The sequence below is a fragment of the Rattus norvegicus genome, chromosome 8, assembly GCF_036323735.1.
Source record: "Rattus norvegicus strain BN/NHsdMcwi chromosome 8, GRCr8, whole genome shotgun sequence".
In the NCBI taxonomy this organism is placed as follows: Eukaryota; Metazoa; Chordata; class Mammalia; order Rodentia; family Muridae; genus Rattus; species Rattus norvegicus.
The window spans coordinates 16,248,658-16,270,818 of NC_086026.1; the positions used below are offsets into that span (position 1 = coordinate 16,248,658).

Here is a 22,161-nt window from a genome sequence, read left to right on the forward strand (position 1 = left end):
TTTTCAGGTTGTCATAGCAATCCTCAGCTTACGGCACATCATAGTCACAGAAATTCTGAAAACACTCTCCCCACTTTCCTATAAACATAAGAAATTGGGAACATGTATTCAGCGAACATCTATGCAGAACACGTGGGGGAGATCACTCAGAGTAATTCAAGGTGCCACTTTTCTCAGTTCCCCAAACTTTGCGGACCTCTACTTGCTTCTCTACTGAATTTTAACAAGTAACTGCCCAGGCATTCTGTCTGAAATCTCAGTTACTTGGTCTGAGATTCTCAGCCATGACCTGAGAATTCCATTTCATATTTTGTCTTCCAAAACATTTTACTGCTTTGGTAAAAAGCATCCTTATCTCTCCTGACATTTGCCATCCCAAAACGTACTTGCTTCTAGTTTTTTACTCTTGTTTTTGAAACATACAAATAGGTTTTATACTTGCTTCAACTTTTCAACCTCAAATCCCAGCAGAGAAAAAAAATACTGTTTTCCTGTCTTTAAACAAGCATCATTGAACAGTTTTTACCTCTGGCAACGCGACAAGGAAGGATGGCTGTGCAGAAGCGATTGTGTCAAAAACCCTAAGTGGCTGGGAACCGAAGTGCAGCATCACAGGGAGCAGTCACCAGCGAAGGAATGCCAGCCACTTACCAGTGAGATGCCAGCTGCCTCTGTCCATTTCGGTGACTCTCAATCCTCGTCTCCCATCCTCCTGCCCTGGACACACCTCAAGTGGAGCAGTTCCTTGGGTGCTCCACAGCCTGTGACAGAAGAGAAATCACAGAGTTCTGAGTCCTTCACTGGGAATTCTCTGGCTTGTCCTGCCTCTCCCAGCAGAGGGGACCCAGGTGAGGCATCCTCTTGGCTGCCAGCTTTAATGGCACTTGGTTGCCGGCAGTTGAACGGGGCGGAGGAGTTGGGAGGTGCAGGCAGGTGCAAGTGGGCGCCTCCTCCCGCTGCTGCTCGGGGCTCGCGCGGATGCTCCAATGCGTCCACGCGCCCCGCGCCGCGCGCCCTGACTGGCTGGGTCCCTCCCGGAGCGGCCCGCGCCCCTCCCGCTCCGCGCTGTCACCGTCGCCAGGCGCCTCACTGCCTTGCGCTGCAAAGGCTCATTTAGCATGTCCCTGCCTGTAAAAGACTGTGTGCCTCAAGCAGCGCTTTGGATTTCTTTCTTTTCTTAGAAGGTACTCCATTGGCATCACTCGCCAAACGATACCCTCCCCATCTTTTTCTCTCCAAAGTCGTGAAGGCTGTTCCCTTACCTGGCCACCTCTCTAGTGAGCGCGAACGTGCTGGCTGAAGGATGCACCAAAAGCTGGCAGACTCTGGGTCCTTTCCTCTCTTGGCCTGCTGCTCTCCCTGCTGATTGCCAGGCTGTGTTGATAGCTAGGACAGCCAGAGGCTCGACCCAGGCACTCACTCATGTGGGCTCCAGAGGGAAACTGGCACGTGGGAGAGTGTGGTTAGGCTCTAACTGGGAGGTGATTCTCTTTTGTGTATACATGGGAGTTTCATTTAAGGGTGCTAGGATTGGGGCTGTTATTACTTGCTCTTGAGGGTGGTTAGTGGTGGTGGTGGTGGTTAAGTCAGTTCTGAAACAGCAAAGGAAATAGCAGTTTGTTCTTGTTGTTGCTTTTTGTTTTGTTTTGTTTTCTGAAATTTTCTATCACAATGTCCATAGTTGGAAAAAAGAGCCTAGGTAGTAAATCTGAGGTGGCAGCTTAGTGTCATTGTTCTTCGGATTTCTCCACTTTCCCTGTCTTTGGGTGCCAGTTTCATGTGTGTGCTGGTAATCCAGTATTTATGAAATAAATTTTGCTACATGCATTTTGCCTCCAACTCCATGTGGCTTGCACCTGTACGTGACAAGTCTGGAATCCCACACTCTTTTCTCTGCCAGCCTGTCTACACTTGGAACTCTGCATGAGCTTTGGGCTGCACCTGTACCAGGAGGTACACGCTGTTCACATGTGTGTGTCCAACCCAAGCCTGCGTTCAGCTGGATGGATCCTCTGAGCGTGCTCTGGCCCCCAGTGGCTTCAAGAGGCTGTAATTGGCAAGGCGCACACAGCCGGTAGCTGGAAGCCAAGATACCACTGGAGCTCTCTGATCCCGTTCTTACAGCTTTCCTGGTAATTAAAATTAGTTGTTTTCCTGGTCCTTGGCTCTTTGTACATGTTATGCAAACACCGAGGCGTCATTGAATGGGTACCCTCAGGATCTAGACTGGCTTCTTTCTCCACGGCAAAGACAATTGATGTGCGTTTGCATTTAATGCTTCTCTACCCTTCCATACTTTTTATTTTCTTCTTCCTGCTTTCCAGTAATTAGGTTTTCTTTTCCTTATGTGTTAGCTGAGGGATTGTTTGAGAGCGGCAAGTTTTCTGGGCTGTTTCTCTGCTCTGCTGGCCCAATGCCTACAGCAGGCTCTTGGTTAGGGGAGAGAATCTCCAGAGATTTCTAAGCTCTTTAGATATATCTTGAAATAGATTCAGAGTCTAAGAGCTTTAAGGCTTTTTAAAAATTGTACAACGAGGTTGTAGTTATCAATGTTTGCTATAATTGAACACACAGCGCTCTCTGGTTTTGGAGCCTGAGCACCGAGATCCTTCACTATCCACTGTGGGTTGTTTGTTACCTGTGGTGTCTACTTTTGAGTCATTAAATCCTTCATTTTTATATATCTGCTTTCGTCTAGCCTTAATATAGAAGAGATGGAAGTTGACTTCTAGAAATGTACTCACTAAAACAGGAAATGATGAATGTAGCCCAATGAATGGAGGCATGAGGTCACGGAGTACCAGAAAGCATGAGAAGATTTGGTAAAGCCAGAAAGGACAGTGAGGAGGAAGTTTAATCTGGCTTTTCTTACAAAATATTACCTAGTCATCACACATTACCAGACACTACTTAATTGGGACAGGGACATAAGCAGTTGCACAGTTAATAAATAAGAAAGTCTACCTCTCAAAAGACAGAGGTAGCCAAGCTTGGTGGTCCATACAGATAATCGTACCACGCCAGGAGCCTGATGCAGAACAAGCATGAATGTAGATCTAACCTGGACTACATAGCCAGGACCCATCCTGGACTATATAGCCAGGCAATTCTCAAATCAATCAATTAAATAGATAAAAGAGAATGATGTAGATATATTCAATCTGGCTCCCTTTAAACCAAACACATTTGTGAGACATACTGTAAATTATTGTTTAAACATAACTTAATAATGTAATATTCTCATATTCTAGTGTTCTTCCCTTTTGACATCATCCAATCATTTGATAACAAGAAAGATGTGAGAGTTTGATTACTTAATGATGTAAGATTTCTTTTTGTTCAGACTGAAAATGGCAGCTTCTAGTCATTACTTGGGACAGACAAATTTACTCCTCTACGTTGTTTCAGAATTCATGAAGTCTGCACTGACTTTGCTTCTTTATTCCTTATACTGCTTTACAAATATATTATATTAATATACACATATTTATACATGTATTATGCATATATATTAATCTGACTGACTTCATCTGTCTGAAGATTTAGAATTTTGGTTTAGAATTTTGGTATCACGGAGTTTATTTTATGCTGTCTACTTTCTAATGTTTTTCTGAGAAGGTGAAACTTGTGTTTATTATGTACATGGTTACGCTTTGTCATAGCCACAGGGCTGGCATGTAGGCAAAGAAAATAGTGATGCTTAAAGTAAGGGACTGTCCCCTTGCTTGGAGAAAGACTAAAGTTTGCTTTCTGAGCACTTATCAAATGGGCTCACAAATATTCCTGTGATTTTTCTATTACTATCATGTAGAAGCAGAACTTTTTAAATTATGGTATTGACTTAAGATGTCTGTTCAAAAGACACAAAGCCATGCATGTCTTTTATAAAACTGCAGTGCTGATGACTTAATAAGATATTATTAAAACATCACATCTCTCTACTTCATAGGCTCAGCAACAATTTGGATGGATCAACCCATTCTCCTCCTTGATAAAACCTTGAGCACTGAATGAATTAAAGTATTGTTTGTGAAAGCGCTTGAGTGTTTCCTTAGTAAAGCTTTCAAAGCCTTATGGGACCTCCATCTAGCTGTCACGATGCTTTTCTGATCTTGTCTGTCTTTGTATAAATGCCTTCATCTTTTTTTTCTCCCAGTTGCCAGTGGTTGAGCAAACGAATGCAGTGCAGATGTGGTCTCTCTGCTGTGTCTAAGCTCTTGTCTTGTTCACACTGCAGATGCCTTTCGCTCTATCACACCTTCCTGTATCGTTCCTTACAATACACTTGCTTATGTGAGGTCCTGAGATTCAGCTAAGTGATCATAATCGCTATTATTCACTACCCCGTAGTACTACAAATTGGCAGGCAAGATTAAGGACTGGTCACTTAATCATGTAGGTCCACTGATCGCAACCAGCATTGTCCATTGTGGTTGTTTTTTCTCTTTGCATCATCTATATGGTTGTTGGAATCTTCTGAGTAATATTGTCACTCAAAGTGGATGAGGGATGTGCTGAAGAAAAAATACAGTTAAGGAAATAAAAAAAATACATTATCAGTTTACATCAGTAGGTGTGAATTAAGTCAACTTTTGTTTAAAATGAGAAACATAACATTGAAGCTTTTAATTTTTGTTTATGTTTATAAAACAGTGGATTTCTGGAAGCAGAATGGACAAATCTTAATTGAACTTTGGGATCCTGTCAATTTAATTACTAGCTGCTTAAGCAATAGGAGCAACAAATGTCGCCTGTGCCATGAATGTCTTGATACCAGTTACAACAGCCATTGCACAGGGAGTGATGGCCCAGCCCTCAGGCCAGCGCTCTGCTGACAGAGTCCCAATTTCCTCATACACAGGGTGCAAAAGTTCCTCTTCCTCCGTGTGGAGTTCATGCTCACACTCTGTGACACCAAGGTCTATTAAAAGGTATTCCTCTTCAAAGATGGGGAGGAAGGAAGAGTTGGAGGCAGGAGGAAGATAATGGGAGGAAGAGGGAGAGGAGGGAGAGGAGGGGGAAGAGGAGGAAAAAGAGGGAGAGAAGGGAGAGGAGGAGGAAGAGGAGGATGAAGAAAAGCAAGTGGGGATTGAAGAAGCAAGAAAAAAGGGCAGATACACCTAAGATGTTGGGAAGAAATGTTGATAGATTACTAATTTGCAATTTGCTTTTTACTTTTAACTCAGTAGCATATTTTGGTGTTCCTTTATTTTGGGGACAGCTTTCCATTTTACGGTGCCTGTCAGTCTTAATGTATTGATACAGTACTTTTTTGGAGGCAGGGATTCACTCTATATCTCTCGTGGGTCTTACAAACGCTACATAGCGCAGACTGACTCAGATCCTCACAAGCCTCCCACGTCAGACCCTCAAATGCTGGGTTTGCTGGTGTGCTCCACTACACTTTGATTCCCAAGTTTATATTTAAAGGTGGCTTTGTTCTACATCCTATATGATTCTCTCATCAATATCTTCCTAAATAAAACTGTCTCAGTATAGGGAGAAACCATTTGGGATCCACATAACTATGACCATATAGCTTCCAAATATTTTACCAAGAACCTTTCCGAAGCTGAGGTAAAAGTCTTCAAATATGTCCCGTATCAGTCAAGTTTTATACCTGGTGCCTAAGGGCTTCCACAGGTGTGTGGGTATGCGGTACTCCCACCTTACTCATAGAAACTTCAACAGGCCCAGGGACCAACCCTCATTACATCTCTTGACATTTGGCTCACAGGAAAATAATCGTCCTTTCAAAGACCCACTGCCACAACTGTCTTTCTCAGTAGCCCTGTCTACTGTTTAATCTTCAACCATGCTCTTGTTCTTTCTGGTCCACGAGAGAAATTCTCTAATATTTATGACTTTTTGTATGCAATTAAAGGGTATGTGCAAGGAAACACTCTCTCTCTCTCTCTCTCTCTCTCTCTCTCTCTCTCTCTCTCTCTCTCTCTCTCTCTCTCTCTCTCGTCTGTCTCTCTCGACATGTTCTTACTGTACAGCTCTGCCTGTCTGCCTGGCCTGGGTTTAACTTAGAGCAGACTCCATCGTTTTTGTTTTTTGTTTTGTTTTGTTTTGTTTTTGACTCCTCTGGCTTTCTCTTGTAAGCATGTAGTAGCGATTATGACCACTAGATGGCAGCCGTGTTCTAATTAGAAATGTCATTTATGTCTTAACCCTGGGGACATTGTGATTTACTTTGATTTTTTTTTTTTTTTTTTTTTTAAGTCACGCAGTAGAACTCCCAATTAGAAGATGATGGGACAAGAACTATTTACATGGTTTTACCTGCAGCATTAGCAAAGCACACCGACGACACACAAAGTGCCAGAATATTCAGTGCAGATCTCTCACTTCCTGAGGAATCCCGTGTGAGCTTCGGTAGAGCCACCAACAGACTAGGCATTAATGTAGACAAACACTTCTGAGCTGGTCCAGCAATGATCTAACGGAAGACAAACCCAAGCAGACTGCCTGCACGTGAGTGTTTGACTCACAACCAGTCCTGCTCCTGGTCAAATAAAACAGTGAGACCACAGGGAGAGGAGCTGTGTCTGAGGCAGGAAGCTGACCTTATCTGCAGAGTTGCACACAACTGCGAAGCTATCCTCCTACAAATGCACTCTCTTTTTTGACAGAAAAGTGGATGAGGTGGCAATCTTGCTCACTTTCTACATGTAAAGCTGCTCAAGTGACATTTACAAGAAGCCATTGCTCTGTGCCATTACAAAAAATGAGTGACTTTTAGTGTCTAGTTTTATGTAATTGTTTTTGAGACACAGTCTGTCTTGAGCCTATGCTGGTGTGTGTTTTGCTACACACCCCAGGCTTGCCTCAAATTCACTGGAACCCCCCACTATCACCTTTGCTGTCCTAGTGACAAGATTTCAAGTTGTGTCAACACTAAGAGATAAGTATATTTAAAAACATGAAGTTAAAAATTTTATCTTCTTATACTTCATACAATGAATTATAAAATAATCCATCATTATAATGTCTAACTTGAATAATAAATACATGCCACACGCTACAATCTGAGAGGGTGGGTCTCACTTTAATTGTAACTTCTATTCTCTGCAGATAAAAGATCTTTCATTGTAGCCCATTTGCTTGGGGTCAAGTTTATTGATACCCAATTTCCTGCCTTTCTGTGTAAGAACATTTTTCCTGTTACCACATAAATTCATACTGGCACTCAGAGATGGAGACAACCTCTCCTTCCCTTTCCCAATAGCCTCATATAGGTAACTGGTAACGATGTGAGTATTAGCCCTATGCTGGTAACTGTTTAGATCATGTTGGGAACAGCTCTTTTGACTTTGCTCGCTTACAGTAGTAAAAGTTTGCTTTGTGTCAATGAAATCTCAAGATATAAATTATAAACCAAGTAAGTACAGACACAACACAAATATTTTGTGCTTAAATATCACCTTCCTTGTAAGGATCTCAAGCTTGCTCCACATGGCAACAAAAATTAAGCAATTTATTACAGCTCTCTGACACCTCTTTTATACACATCTCATTATTTCTTCATATGAAAACTTTCCAGGAAAGGGAGGAAGCACAGTCAGTAAGGACTTTCATGTAGTTGGTGACAGCAGCTACTGGTGCAGTGAAAATAAATTGCTTGTGCTGCCAAAGTACAAGAGAGTGCAATTTTGTTATCAACTGTTAATTGATTATTAATTATCGTATAGGTTTCCAAAGGACTGACAGTCTCCTTGTGGCAAAGAGGAAGAGGTTATGTTGGATAGTCCCAAGGAAAGCCAAAGGCTGTGCAAGGGGGCAGACTATTGCCTGGGGTGCTGGCATTAAATGATGCTTGCTAATGAGGTAGCAGATAGTGAACCCAGCAGCAGGAGAAATCAAACCAGAAACCATTGAAATAGAATCTCCGATGAGAACAAAAAATAAAACCCACAACATCAGCAATGTTTGTTTCAAAGAAGCTGGTGCCAAGTGGCTAAACTCACAGTGAGATTTAATGCCACCCACAGTGAAAAGCCTTCAAGTGTGGCCAGTCAGTCTACTGTAGAAATCATGACAGTTAAGGAGAGACTCCTATTGTATTAGAAAGCACTCTATGCTTGACCAGAAGCTTAGAAGCAAAGGCAGCAAGTCATTAAACCACCGCTTTGTATTACTAGAACGAGGGGGAGAATAATAAAAATCCAAATAACCCAATTTTTAAGTTAATGAGTCAATAAAAGTGGAGATTTATAGCCAATTGTTACGTTGGGAACTGATGCTGCCTGCGCCGCCAGTGTGTGACTATCGGGTATAGGTCTGGGGGTTTGAAAGAAAACACGTACACGGGTCACCCGTTTTCAGAGTGCCACCAAGGCTTTTGAGATCTCCTTATATACCCGAGGCAAAAGCTGTGGAAAAACAAGGCAGGTGAAAATCCCCAACCAGGAAAACAGGAAAAGTCTGTGTGGTGGAAAGTCCTGGTCCCAATCAGGGGCATAAACAACTTCTTAACAACAACAAGCTGGAAGGCTGGGGGTGGGGGTGGGACATGGAAAGTCCAGGCCCCAAATCAGGAGCTAAGAGCAGCTGCCAAGGGTGTAAACAACTTCTTGCTATAGCTGGCTAAAAGGCTCAGTGAGGGTGAAGGGAAACACCCAGGTAGGGCCCAACAGGGAGCCACCATTTCTTTCTGGATCTGGTATATGCCCTCTTTGAGTCTTTTGTGTTAGTCACTCCAAAGTAAAAAAGGTTAAAAAACAAAAACAAAAACAAACCTGTTTGATGGAGGGTTGGAAAAGTAATTAGACTCTATTCACTTTGTCACCTCTGGTATTGAGAAAAAGTATATGTTTCAAACTGTACTACATCTTGGCTATAGACAGTATTAACAAAAGTATGAGAATCATGTATAATATGAAGGCGAACTCCTGTGGTCTGATAAGAGAAGATATCGATTCTGTTGGCTGAAGCTAATTCTCGATTTTTGAGGACACAGTAAGGAACTCCTTCACACTTGTCTCCACTAATGTCTAAATGGCAATTTCTATTTTATTGTGTATTTCTGAGGCACAAAATGAAGTGTGTTTTATACGTGTGTATCTGCATTTGAATAGCAATTATATAGTCAAGCACATCAACTTACTCAATCTGCTCCACAGTTGCAAAACATGCAATGTGGGGGAGGGTAAATATCTGTGAAACTTTACAGCAATGTTCCACCCTTCCACAAAATATCAAAAGTACAATTCTCACACTGTGCCTTGGGTGATGCTAGAATTACTGTGGCCCTCATCTGTATCCAATGATGTCTGCTCTAGTAGGCCTCTGACAAGTCATGTTTTAGCAGGGATAGAAGTCATTGCTAGTAACTAAACACACATGAGAGATACACATGTTAGGTATATGTCTGGATGTGTGACTTATTTCATTTAGTAATAGACTTTTTTTCTTCCATTATAAATACAAGTTAGACTAGGTCAGGCAAAATAGAATTTCCTAAACCATCATTTGTACACTTCTGTAAAAGAAAAAAGGAAGAAAAGAAAGAAAGAAAAAAAAGATATATACCATATGTAATTTAGTATATAATATACATATGTACACATACATACTTCACAGCAACCTAATTCAGAGAAATTTGAATTTTAATAAAATCTAAGTTTCACGGAAGCATTTTTAATACAAAATGTTCTCTAAATTTGACAAGTTACTAAATTGGAATATAGAGGTCCTCAGTGCTGAATTTTATATGATAGAATGTCTGTCTTTCCTACAGCCTCTTTTGGCAGTGGGAATGCTTTCCAACAATGCTACTCACATAGGTCTCATAATCAACTTTATATTTTTCACTAGATTTATTAATAAAATAACAATATTGATCGACACTAATTTGATTTTCTTTCTTTTAAAACATTTTAGATGTATTTATTTTATTTTATGTGTATATACATCTTACATGCATATATGAACCATGTGCCTGTCTGGTAGCCACAGGCAGGATTATATCCTTTGGACCTAGAGTTTAGAATGACTATGAGCCAACATGTGGGTATGGGAACCAAATCTGCAAGAGCAATAAGTGCTCTTAATCCTCTTAATGGTGAAGCTGTCTTTTTGGGCCCCAGTTTCTGCCTCTATAGCAGATGTACTGCTTGCTCTTCATATGAGTCCAGAATATCTGGAACAGGGGGATCCAAAAGCTGCTGCCTGTACATGGAATAGGTTCTTCTAGCCAGGATGCCTCATCTGGCCTCAGTGGGAGAGGAAATTCCTAACTCTGAAGAGATTTGAAGTGCCAGGGCAGTGGGAGGGGAAATATGGGTGGGTCACCTGCTAAGAAGAAAAGAGGAGCATGGAGGGAGGATTGTGGGAGAGGGTGACCAGGAGGAGGACAGTGAGTGGGATGGAAAATGGATAAGTAAATAAAATACATTTAAAATAAAAAAGAAATAAAAAACTTGTATTTGCAATTTTTAATTTCTGTTTAGACGGACATCGATTCATTTGATATATCAGGTTTTTGAAAATGGAAATTTGAACTTTTCTCCTTGAATTTTTATGTGTATGTGGAACAGTCATCAGAATGCATACTTTCCTTTTGGTCTGTGCTTAAAGACATGCATTTTAATTAGCTCAACAGCAGCTGATGATAAGATTATTAGCATGTAAAAAGGTGTGGTGCTAAGAGAAAAAGCCCTACAGGGACTTATTGGAATTAAGCATGTCTTCCTCTGAGAAATAGTATCCTCAGTGTGAAATGTGTATTCTAATCCAATCACGGCAAGCATCAGCCATCAGTCATAGCAACATTAAGTTAATTTGTCCTGGAATAATGGCTTCTAAATAGACATACTGGTTTGATTTGAGGTTGGCCCAGGAGACTATTAATGTTTCTGGTGACTTGTATACATGCTCTAGAACCACTGTGCATTTTAAGATAGCTCATGACTAAGTTAGTTAGACTAGACTGGAATGTACTTATAACCCAGGGTAGTCTTGAATGTAGGATCCTCTTTGCTTTGCCTCCTAAGTATCTGGGAATATAACCCTATACTAGACTGGGATATGACTGTCTTTTAAATGGACATTTTACTGCACTTCTACTCATGGTAACAATTACTCCTAGCCAAGCTCTTAATAGTGCCATTATGGAACATACTTTCTAGATCTTTTCCTTTCTCCCCATCTTACATTGCATTTAAGTGATTTGTTCTAGCAGTTATGCCTTGATTGTTTGGTTATTATCTTTTTATCCATTACAGGTTTGATCTGTGGCTGTCTCAAGGTTTCAAATCACCTCTTGATTATAGCAAGCTATCAAAGTGGAAACAACATAACTACAAACAAGATCATAAGAAAACATCAAAAGACTACATTAATAAGAAAGATAGATCTCAACTGGCATTTAATTTCTACTTGCATTTTGAATTTTAAAATTCTACTTTACATATTTCTGTTTTCCATCAATTGCTATATTGAAGGACCATTATTTTAAAATAATATTTTAACTTTCAATCATTGTGACAAAGATAGGAGTTGTCTACATGACATGCTTTCAATAGACATAAAAAGTCTGTTTGTTTGATTAGTATTAGAATAGAGGAATACTTCTCCATTGTTGGTGACATTGCAAGCTGGTACAATCACTCTGGAAATCAGTCTGGTGGCTCCTCAGAAAATTTGACATAATACTACCTGAGAACCCAGCTATATCACTCCTGGGAATATACCTAAAAGATGCTCTAACATACAACAAGGACACATGTTCCACTATGTTCACAGCAGCCTTATTTATAATAGCCAGAAGCTGGAAAGAATCCAGATGTCCCTCAACAGAGGAATAGATACAGAATATGTTATATGTTTACACAATGGAGTACTACTCAGCTATTAAAAACAATGACTTCATGAAATTCATAGGCAAATGGATGGAACTAGAAAATATCTTGCATAAGGAAACCCAATCTCTCTCTCTCTCTCTCTCTCTCTCTCTCTCTCTCTCTCTCTCTCTCTCTCTCTCACACACACACACACACACACACAAAAGAAAAAGAAAGTAAGTACTCACTAATAAGTGGATATTAGCCCAAAAGCTTGAATGACCCAAGATACAATTCACAGACCACATGAAGCTCAAGAAGAAGAATGAGTAACTTGAGGATACTTTAGTCCTTCTTAGAAGAAAGAACAAAAATAATCACAGGAGGAAACAGAGAGACATTGCTTCAATCATTGCCAACTCCACTATAGACGTCCCCCAGCCACCATATCTACCACCACCATGGCTGCCACCAAAGCCACCATGACTACTAAAGTTCCCTCCTTGACCAAAATTGTCATTGCCACCAAAGCTGCATCCACAACCACCACCAAAGTTTCTGGAGCCACTTCAACCTCTCTGCTTGGATGAAGCACTAGCCATCTCAATAGAGTCTTACTTGACAGTTGTGCCATTCACAGTATGATATTTCTGAATAGCAATCTTATCCACAGAGTCATGGTCGTCAAGGGGGACTAAAGCAAAGCACCTCTTTTTTTCCACTGCTTCTGTCAGTCATAATTTCAATCATATCAATTTTCCCATAATGCTCAAAATAATCTCGTACGTTATGTTCTTCAGTGTCTTCTTTAATACCACCCTCAAAGATCTTTTTCACAGTTAACTGGGTGCCTGGTCTCTGAGAATCTTCTCTTGACACAGCTCTCTTAGGTTTCACAAGTCTTCCATCCATCTTTTGTGGTCTTGCATTCATGGCAGCATCCACTTCCTCCACAGTGTTGTATGTGACAAACCCAGAGCTCCTGGATCTCTTGGTGTTTGGATCTCTCATTACCACACAGTCAGTGAATGTTCCCCATTTTTCAAAATGGTTCCTCAGACTCTCGTGTGTTGTTTTGAAGATCAGACCTCCAATGCAGAGCTTGTGCAGCTGTTCCGGCTCCTTGGGAGACTCTATGACATGACTGCAGGGTGATGAGAGCTTTCAGCGACGCTTCCTCGGTAACATCAAGGAGGAGAAAGAAATAGGATAATGAATGTTATACAACAATACATATACATATATGTACAACAATACATATACATATATGTACAACAATACATATACATATATGTACAACAATACATATACATATATGTACAACAATACATATACATATATGTACAACAATACATATACATATATGTACAACAATACATATACATATATGTACAACAATACATATACATATATGTACAACAATACATATACATATATGTACAACAATACATATACATATACAACAGTATGATACAACATATCATGCTCCCTACTCCTCCCTGTTCCTCTCCATCTCCCCTCCCATCTAGAGTCATAGCCTTTCTGATTCCTATTGGAAAACAAACAGGTATCCATGGAAAATAAAATAAGATAAAACAATAACACACAAGTATGGCAAAAGCCAAAACAAACAAACAAAAAAACCAAAAACAAACAATCAAACAAAAAACAAGAAAAAAGTCAAAGAAAAAGCACAAGAAAAGGAGAAAAAAACAGGCTCTTCCACACAGGACTTGAATAAGAATTTAAAATTAGATGCCTTGAAATATACATTCAAATGACCTGTGGGGTAGAAATAAAATGCCTGGACTTACTGTTATGAGACAAGGACCTCAGGAAATTCCATCAAGTTCATTTTGTCTTGGCTATCTACTGCTGGACATGAGGATTGCCCTTAATTATTCAAAGACATTTCATCATATCTACAGCCAAACTGTTCACCTTTATGCTTTTTCTACAACAGATGAATAATTGAAAAGGAAGTAGTAGCAGAAGATTTACTATAAATTCCTTGAACAGTCTTTTCTTACGGTCCTTGTACCAAAGTCATATTTTTTTGTGTGTGAATTAACACTTAAATAGGTTAAGATATTAAAATTTAAAAATTTAGCATTTAAAGAAAATAAACGGAATGCAAAGTACGTCAGGATCATTATTCTTTAAAGATCAGTTGACTTTCTCCTTCATACTATCTAAATATTCTATTATCAAGCCTTCAATAAAATGATTAGCCACATGCCCTATGAAGTAAGCACTCTTTCTGTGAAGGGTAACTAGTCATTGTGACATAAGTGAGAGCTTACTGCTCTAGTCTATTGAAAATTTCATTTTTGTTTCACAGGAACAGCATGGTTTACTTCAGCTAATCATGTCAATCACAGGCCTTCTCTTCCAACAATCCTTAAAACCAGCAAGTCCTTTGTGGCAGACAATACGTATGTTAACATTGCCTCAGAGATTTCAAGAAAAGATCCTCCTACCTGATGAAGGGAATAGATTAATTTCATCTGCTCACTTTGTCCAGGAAAGGTATGTTCCTACATCATTTCTGATCTGTCTGTGATGGTGTCTTCAGCAAGCATGCTGGGAACTGGGTAATACAAGTGGTTCATCGTCCTCCTGTCTGTTGAGACTCAAGATAAGCTAAGAACAAGGAGGGAGAAATTTGTGCTCAATGCAAAGTGAGCCATTCATCTTCTTCTGCCCTTAGGCACAGAAGTTATATCTCTCAGTCATTCAGACGTAGACAGTGGCTCACTCCGTATTTACACCCTGACTGCTGCTTAGCCTTCCTCAGTATCACAGAGATTTCCTTGCAGGAAACAGTCATTGTGTCTCTGAGCTTCTTTCATGCTGTTAGCCAATATGTAGAGTCAATATCCTCCTGTCTATAGTGTTGCTTAGATGCCCTGCTGGTTCTTTTCTTTGGAGAACTCACCACAGCACACAGACAATGGAAGCATGGTAACTAGCCTTCTGATTCCCCCAAGCCTTTAACACATGTAGTGGTGCGATTTCTACAAATGTACCAGTCATCTCACAAATCGTGAACAACTATGAACAACTTTTAATCAGTCATCTTTTCATACATCACTAAAAGATTATAATTACACAGGATGCTCATGGAGCATAAAAGCATGTGAATATTAAATAGAGGAAATAACTATATAGCATCCTATTAATCATAGCAAAGGGGAACATTATCTTATAATTTCTTTTCCTTATAAGGTCTATCTGAAATGGGATTCATCTTATAAAGATTATAGTTAAGACCTGATGACTCATATATCTAAATTTTTAAAATTTTAAATTAATATAAACATGTAATATTCTTAATTCAAAACCTTATTAAATCCAATAATTTAGGAATTGGCAGTTGAATCATTAAGTTTCTACTAATTACACAACTAGTGTTTTATATACTGGTGCATAAAATCCTTTAGGCCATAAGTCATTAATTAAAAATTCTTAAATTAGTAACAAGGCTCTAATTAAATTATTTATTTTTGGAAAGCAAGATTATGATTAAAACCTGCCTCAAGGATTCTTCATTACTCCTGTTACACGATAATGCAATTTTTTATTAGTAATAAAGTACTTATAATTATATGAGGGCTTTAAGTTCAGAAAAATCCCATTGCTTTCATGCTAACAATTATTTTCCCCTATTTGAACTGAGTATACTCACCGGGAAGATGAACGTCTTTTTCACTTGCTGTTTTGCAGTTTTGTAGCCAGCTCTCTGAGCCTCCTCCTATACCTGTACTGCAGAGGATCAGATATCAATCAGATATCAGTGCTTGCCTGGAATTCCAGCACTGGGGCAATCTGGAGAGCAACATGCATTTCACAAAAGGTAAATCTCACAAATCTTGCCTAAACTTAACATAGTCCATGTGGTGGCACAAGTTTCAGTCCCAGCTCCGCAGAGTGCCATAAGGTTAGCAAGGAGGGTTACTTAATGTCTGTGAGAACAGCATGAGCCACATGGATTCATGCACAGGGGGGTGGGGAGTTAGGAGAGATGAGGAGAGAGAGGAGGGAGGAGAGAGGAGAGAGGGCAGAGGAACACAGAGAGGGAGGCAGGAAAAAAGGGGGACAGAGACGGACAAAGAGAGGAGTTGCCCTCCACTGAATTACTGTACAAGAAAACTGAGTCCAAGAGTGTGGAAGGTTTCAGTACCACTCCATGACTATCCCAACAATGAACTGAAGGTGCCTCTGAGAACATGTCTGCTAAAGGAGATTTCTTAATCCACCATTTTAAAATTTGACATAATCACATTTTTGGTTTTAGTATGCAGAGCATCTCATTGTAATTGAAATCTTTGATCATTTGTTGGAAATTTAAATTTCATGAATGTTTTTATAACTTTTAAACGTAAACTATTAGTTTTTTCAGAATATGTATTTTATTTGATAAATTCATCTTTTTATTATAATTTATTATAAAGGTTGTCCTTTAAAGCTGACAGTTAAAATTATTGACTGTTAATAATTTTATGATTACAAACTTGATAATATTTTCTTTCAAAGGTATGTGTTCTACCCAGAATTATTGTACATTTTATATATGTCTTAGTCAGAGTATTTATGCAATATATAAACAATTTTATACAGTTTGGGGAAAAATTTCTGCAAAAGGTGATGTATACCCACATTTTTCTATGTAGCAATTAAAAAATTATACTTTTCATATTAAATTGTTTATATTTCTTTAAATTAATTAGATTTGTATTTCTTTAAAATGACTCTTTATATTTTATTTTTGTTTTTTAAATACATGTAAATGTATTTATATTTATTAAACATATACATGTATGTATTTCTTTTATATAAATATAAATAAATAAATCCATTTTAAAAATTCTTATACTTATATTTTTTTCTCTGTAGACAGCGATGCTATCTGCCTGGAAGTGTACTTTCTGATTGACGGTAGATATTTGTGTTTCTTCCTTTGTAATTTGTTTTTATTTTATTTCTTGCACTTGCCTTATTGCAGTGGCTCAAATTTCATGGAATATTCTAGTTAGAGTTATGAGAGTAGACATCATTGCTTTCTTACTGATGTAAGGAGAAAAGATTCATTACTTGCATTTGAATATACTGCCAGCTACAGGTGTTTGGCTTTGGGTTTATGTTTGAGAAAGTTTTAAATGTATACCTGTATTATCTGAGAATTGCTTTTGGTAGATGATCACTTTTAAAGATCATTTTACATCGATGAAGTACATCGTGTTTATTTTCCTTAAGGTCTTGGTATAATGGAATACCTCTATAGATTTTTGAATACTGTATTATGTACTGTGCCTGAAATAAATAAATTGTACTTATTAATTATTTGTAAATTCTAATTTTACCTTTTTATTGTATTTTTATATATTTGTATGTGACACAGAGTCTCACACATCCAAAACTAGCCAAGAAAGGCATTGAACGTCAGATCTTCTTTTCCAGCTGCAAAGGAGAGGTCTAGCAGGCTTGTGCCATCATGTATAATTTATTTGATGCTGGAGGTTGAACAGAAAGCACTATGCATTATTGTCAAGTAGTCTTACCAAAGGGCTATAGACCAAGCCATGTCTGATACTTTTTGAAAGGATTTCATGCCCATATTTGTGAGAAACAATTGCATATACTTCATATGAGCATTAGCAACATATAGTATCGAAGTAGACTCTGATGGTAGCTTTAAAATTAAATTTTGAAATAAAGTTTTGATGATGAAAAATAAACGTACCTCATTCGTTGTTTGTATGAATGCTTGTATGAAATTAGTGTTAACTACATTTTCAATATTAGGTTAAATTTTCCATAGTACCACCTGCATTGAAAATGACTTTGTTGTAGAATTTTAAATTTTAAGTTAGTAATTCCTTATAGTTGCTTAAAATAATAATACTTATGCTCTACATTAATCTCCAAATTATTTATTCCCCTATGTTTATATATGTGTGTGGGGGTATTTTTTGTTTATAATTTCAGCTGTGGGGCTCTGTTCTATGATTGACATGTCGCTATAATTTTTTTAATGGTTTCTGTTATTACTTTCATTGCTCTTTTTTATTTTTTCTAATCAAGACTATATCTAATATTATTCATTTGCGATTTTTCCTCTTGCTCAGTACAAGTTTTTAATGCTAAAAATTTACTCATTCAAGAGACTCAACATATGAACATCACATATTAATCTACTGTATTTTAATTTTTGCATATTTTAAATTTTCCTTCAGTCTTCATCAGGGACAAATGCATTAATGAGAATTACATAGTTTCTACATTAGAGGGATTTCTTTCATTTTGTTGTTTGAACATTAATAGTTTCTAACCTAAGCATCTTGTTGAAAGAAGACAAATATTGTTTGTTTTCAATTCTTTTGCATTTGTTGAGATACGCATTGTGATCAGTATCTGACCCATCCTTGCATATTAAGAAAAGCTAATGTTCTGCTTGAAAGTATATGTTTTTCTGTGTGGTGATTGAATGACTGTTCAATGTTTGCCTCTTTCAGGCTGTTGTTATTGACAAAGTTGACCTCTTATAAATCATCACTAATTTTCTACTTGCTCCACTAATTGATGAGAAGAACATTGATATTCTCAACTGCTGTTATGTATTTACCCCTGCCTCCTTTTAATTCTAGTATTTATTTATTGATATATTTTACTTGTATGTGTACGTGGCACATGTATCTAAGAACATCCCGTGACCAAGAGAAGGTGTCAGATTCATGATAATTACAGTTACACATGTGGCAAGCCAGCATGTAAAGAGAAATGACCTCTGGTCTGCTAGAGGTGTCATCATGTCTCTTTCCTATTGAGCCATGCTCTTTCTTTCATCTTCCAACAGACATTCATATTATTAGTCTCCTAGAAAGAAATTTACAAGGTTTACTTTGCATGATATACATAATCTACAGACAATGGATCTATGGAACGCATGTAAATACGTTGTCTAAATGGGGCTTGAGAATCCTTTGAGTTTGATCTACACAGTGGTGACATAGAAACAGTATGAAAGGATACATTTAGAAAATTACTTTTCCCTCTTTTTCTATGAGGTTGTGCTTATAGCTCTTGACATTCGTAGAGTTATCATCTGAATCGAGAGTGACTGGGAGATACAGCTATTCTGGGCCTGGATTTGTGAAACACATCCTGCTTGCTCTATCACTGTATCATTCACAGCATCAGTTGCAACAGTTTATTCCTCTTGATCATAAGAGTTTAAGATTACTCTTTCTTCCATCCTACCCATTAATTCTGTATTTGAAAATGTGTCTCCCCATCAGTGAGCTTAGCATAAGAATAAACCTTTGAAATGCAGCTGATTTTTAATGTGGTAATCTCAAAATTGTCAAATATTTTAAATTGTGAAAAAATAAGTCACGTATATATTTTCTTAAGAGTAAAGATTAAATTTAATTGTTAGTATCGTCATGTATTCACAGCTTTTAAATGACCTTCAATGAAAACCAGAGGTATGACTTGCTACCAACACTAAGAGTAGTCATAGTAACCACACAGCCACTAAAAAATAAAGAGTAAACAAAGAATTCAAAAAGCATTAAAATGCATTGCTATATAGTTTTGAGGAAAAATAATGAAAAAATAATTCCTGGATTCCAAGAGATTGGTGGAGTCAATGGAGTAAAAAAGAGCCTAAATGACACTTGTAGAATCTAAGAAAACACATTGAATCCTGCTAGAAAGCTGAATGTTTCCATTAACCATATATTTTCCCAAAATAAATATATCACTTGTGATTTGAAAAATTTTACATGGCTGCATCATTTAAAAATGTTTTCTTTAATTATATTCTCAAATAGACAAAAGACAGCTAAGTAAACAATATTCTTTACAACAATACGATTTTTCCTGGTTTTATCACTTCTAATTTTTCTCCTCCCTCTAAATCTTCCCATTAACACCCCCCCATCCTGACCATTTTTTTCATTTACTTAACATTAATACACATATCTTTTGTGTATACTCATAGATTCCTGCTAAGTCCATATGTATTGTTCAATAGTTCTTCAGTGTGGACAGTTTGAAACTGGACAAACAAGTGGTGAGCTCCTTGCTGGAATGGGCCACCTCTCATGTGCCCAACATTATTCAGTTCACTGTGGTTCTGTGTCTGGAGTAGAGGGCATGTGGACTTTTCCCCTCTGCACTTCAGCATGCCCATTGACTTTGTCCTTGTTCAGCTCACATTTGGAGGGACTTTATGAATGAAATGAGCATGCTTTTAAGTTTTGCTACACTCTTTGACCCTCTGTGACAATGAACAGCAGCATTGTACATTTGGGCTACGTTTTTCTTCTTATCTGATCACAACTGATTTCTCTCTTACTGAATATCACTCCTGACTTTATTTAGCATCCTTACAGATGAGTGCTTAAATTCCAGGAACTTTTTCTTCTGATTCTACTATGAGAGATGATTATTTACCTAACATCTTTTTCAAACAATTGTTTGCTGTAAGAGTAACTTTGATTTGATAAAAGATATCAATGACAGGGCTAGAGATATGGCTTAGCAGTTAAGAGAACTGAATATTCTTCCAGAGGTGCTGAGTTCAATTCCCAGTAACCACCTGGTGACTCACAACCATTTGTAATGGGAGCTGATTCCTTCTTCTGGTGTGTCTGAAGAGAGCAATAGTGTATTTACAGACACAAAACAAACAAACAAATCATGGGAAAAAAGATAGTAGTGTCGCATTAAATTGTTAAATATTACTTTCTTCAAACAACATAGTGGCAGATTGTCTTTATGCCTTTAAAAAGAAAAGACAAAGTGGATTATTGCAAACCTGTCATGTGTCTTTCACTTTCCATTATACAACAGAGGTATACAGCATGTTTTATAATAAATTATGCTATGAGCATTTAAAAACAACAGCAACCACACCCTATAGCCTATGTGTATCCCAGGATGTCCACAGTAAACAAAGACACAGGTGAGAAACTCACCTGAATACCCATGCCAACTGGAACAACCGCAGAGACGAGTTGACATGGGACCCACCCTACCCACCAAGCTCCACCTTTCTTCTGTTCTGCTTCCTACCCAGGACAGATCTGTGGACTAATGATGAGACCGTCTCCCACAATAAAGCCTGTGTGCCACACAAGAGGTCCAGAGTAGCCAAAGATACAGAGCCCAGATGACACAGGACACACCTCACCCCCAAACTCCACCTTCCTTCTGGTCTGTTTCTCCAAGCAGACCAGATCAGTGAGTCCTGACACCATCTCACACCTTACAGCCTGTCTACCTCCCAGGAGTTCCACTGTAACCAGGGACCCAGAAGGGCTGCTCTAACCAGAGACACAAGAGGCCCACTCTAATCACAGACAGCACAGCCTGCCTCAAAGGAGACCACCTCTACCTGACTCCAAGGAGGCCTGGTCTAGTTAGAGACATGCAGGCCAGTGAACAGCAGAGATAATCTGATGATCAGAAGCAAGTGTAAGATTGTAAGCAACAGAACCCAATGAAATCTTGTACCACCAGAACACAGTTCTCCCATCAGTGTAAGCCTAGATACCCCAACATGCTTGAAAAGCAAGATAATGATATAAAAACCCATCTCATGAAGATGTAGAGGCCTTTAAGGGGGATATTAAAAAACACTTAGAGAAATACAGGGAAACACAGGCAAAAATGTAGAAGCACTTAGAGAAGAAATATAAATCACTTAAAGAAATATAGAAAAATATTATTGAGCTTGTGAAAGAATTGAACAAAATGGTCCAAGACATAAAAATGGAACTAGAAACAATAAGAAAAACACAAAGTGAGGCAATAATGGAGATGGACAACTTAGGGAAGAGATCAAGACCTACAGATATAAGCATCACCAACATAACAGAGGAGATAGAAGATAGAATATCAGGCATAGAAGATACCATAGTAAATATGGTATTCGACACATCAGTCAAAGAAAATAAGCTCCTAACCCGAACTATCCAGAAAATTCAAGACAAAATAAAAGATCAAAACTAAGAATAATAGGAATAGGGGTTGGTGATTTGGCGCAGTGGTAGAGTGCTTTCCTAGCAAGCACAAGGCCCTGGGTTTGGTCCCCAGCTCCGAAAAAAAAGAAAAGAAAAGAAAAGAAAAGAAAAGAAAAGAATAATAGGAATAGAAGAAGGTGATTACCAGCTCAAAGGGCCAGAAAACACCTTCAACAAAATTATAGAAGAAAACTTCCATAACCTAAAGAAAGAGATATCCACAAATGTACAAGAAGCATACAGAACACTAAATAAATTGAACCAGAAAAGAAAATTCTCTCTTCACATAATAATCAAAACACTAAATGTACAGAACAAAGAAAGAATATTAAAATCTGTAA

At 38.2% G+C, this 22,161-nt stretch overlaps 1 protein-coding gene and 1 long non-coding RNA gene across 7 annotated transcripts in view; one reads left to right on the plus strand and one right to left on the minus strand.

Annotated features, from left to right (window-relative positions):
• Cntn5 (contactin 5) overlaps positions 1–761 on the minus strand; it is a 1,231,995-nt gene extending 1,231,234 nt beyond the window's left edge. For 3 of the 4 annotated variants that reach the window (XM_017595411.3, XM_017595408.3, XM_039080701.2), the window contains exon 1: positions 527–661. The gene's annotated coding sequence lies outside the window, so the exon portion shown is untranslated. Of the gene's footprint in view, positions 1–526 lie in introns of all 4 variants that reach the window. The other variant, XM_017595409.2, reaches the window with a different exon arrangement.
• LOC120094309 (uncharacterized) lies at positions 717–17,527 on the plus strand. Of its 3 annotated transcripts, XR_005488613.2 has the most exons (5): positions 717–848; positions 14,131–14,318; positions 15,516–15,645; positions 16,686–16,727; positions 17,191–17,527. It is a non-coding gene; the product is annotated as an uncharacterized LOC120094309 (long non-coding RNA). The 3 variants fall into 3 exon arrangements; XR_005488612.2 differs by having other exon boundaries at positions 16,686–17,527; XR_005488614.2 differs by lacking the exon at positions 717–848 and adding an exon at positions 1,544–2,132 and having other exon boundaries at positions 16,686–17,527.
• Positions 17,528–22,161: the final 4,634 nt, after the last annotated feature.